Raw genomic sequence first — 1,608 nt, 5'->3', positions numbered from 1 at the left:
ATTTTCTGTCCCATGTCCATTGCTCAATTCCAAATGGGGTGTGTGGCAGATGTCTTGAAAGTAAACGGTGCTACAACGGGAAGTGGTTTTCCTGCCCTTTCATGAAGACTCCCCACTTAGTGATCTAATTACTTTGATTCTGAAATAAAGACGTCTGGGAACAAATTAGGATTTAGAGATTTTTGTGGAATTGTGTTTTATTTTGGTTTGAGGTAGCTCCATTCTGTAGTCCAGGCTAGCCTCAAATTTGCCTTGTAACTCACGTTCTGAGGCTTGACATCTGACAGTTAACGTCAAATCTTAGTTTTGTCCTGTATCTTAGCTCAAACGGTGTTTCTTTCAAAATGCTAGAGAACCTGGTGTGCCACTGCAGGCCTCGACTCCCAGCACCGCAGTGGGAAGGCAGAAGGGTGTGGAGTCCATCCCAATGTGAGATCTTAGAGAGAGAGAGAGAGAGAGAGAGAGAGAGAGAGAGAGAGAGAAGAGAGAGAGAGGAAGAGAGAGAGAGAGAGAGAGAGAGAGAGAGAGAGAGAGAGAAGAGAGAGAGAGAGTGTGTGTGTGTGACAAGAATGTTAGACATTTTACAGTCAAAAATCTCATGGGATGAACAATGCCAAATTGTGCTTATAACGTCAACACTCATCTTAAAAAACTAAATAATCAAAATCCTTTCAGGTTTACTAAAGAAACGATGTGCGTAGTTCTGAGGTCTTTCTTTTCATTAGTCACTCTACTGTGCACTCACCAGTGTTTACTGAGGAACTGCAATCTTATAATTACGAACTTTGGTCCTGTAAATACCAAGACCAGGTGTTTTTAGCCAGAGACACACATTTTACATAAAGTAACCAACAGCATACTCTGTCACCAGCAGCCCATGGAAAGGGGCTTCATTTCAACTACCACACTGCAAAACCAGGTTCTCAGCTCAGTCAGAGGGATTCATGCACTTAGAACAGCTATTCTCATATTATGAAAAAGTTATGTTGCATTAAGATGTGAGAATGAACAATTTTATGCTAATTTAAGAGCAAGTGAGAAACAGAAATCAGCTCTTGTATTAAAAACCTCAGACCACTGTAGATACCCCAGACCACTGTAGATACCCCAGACCACTGTAGATATCCCAGACCGCTGTAGATACCCCAGAACACTGTAGATATCCCAGACCGCTGTAGATACTCTAGACGGCTGTAGACACCTCAGACTGGTACAGATGCCTTAAATAGATGCTTTCAACTGGTGTGGAGTATTCAACCATGTTTAGGAATTTAACAACGAGATGAATGTAAAACAGTGAGATTTCACCTCTATGAAAACTGACACATGGAAAATTCCTGAAGAAAATCTCAATTTGAGTTAGGCCATTACCCATGTTGTGGGACTGATACACAGATGTAGCTGCATGGAGCTACAGTTTAGGATCCAACTGTCAGTGTCATTACAGAGTTGGCCCAGATCCCCACAGGATAACAAAAGTCCTGCCTTCTAGAGACTAAGGCATACTGCCGTGGGCAGTGAAGGCTGCAGAGCTGGGCACTTCAGGAGCTGGAATAGCACACATTACCGAGGTCCTCTGAGTTCTGGTTGTCACATGCACACACCTGA

The sequence above is a fragment of the Chionomys nivalis genome, chromosome 9 (genome assembly GCF_950005125.1).
Source record: "Chionomys nivalis chromosome 9, mChiNiv1.1, whole genome shotgun sequence".
Lineage (NCBI taxonomy): Eukaryota > Metazoa > Chordata > Mammalia > Rodentia > Cricetidae > Chionomys > Chionomys nivalis.
This window is presented reverse-complemented; position numbering follows the sequence as displayed.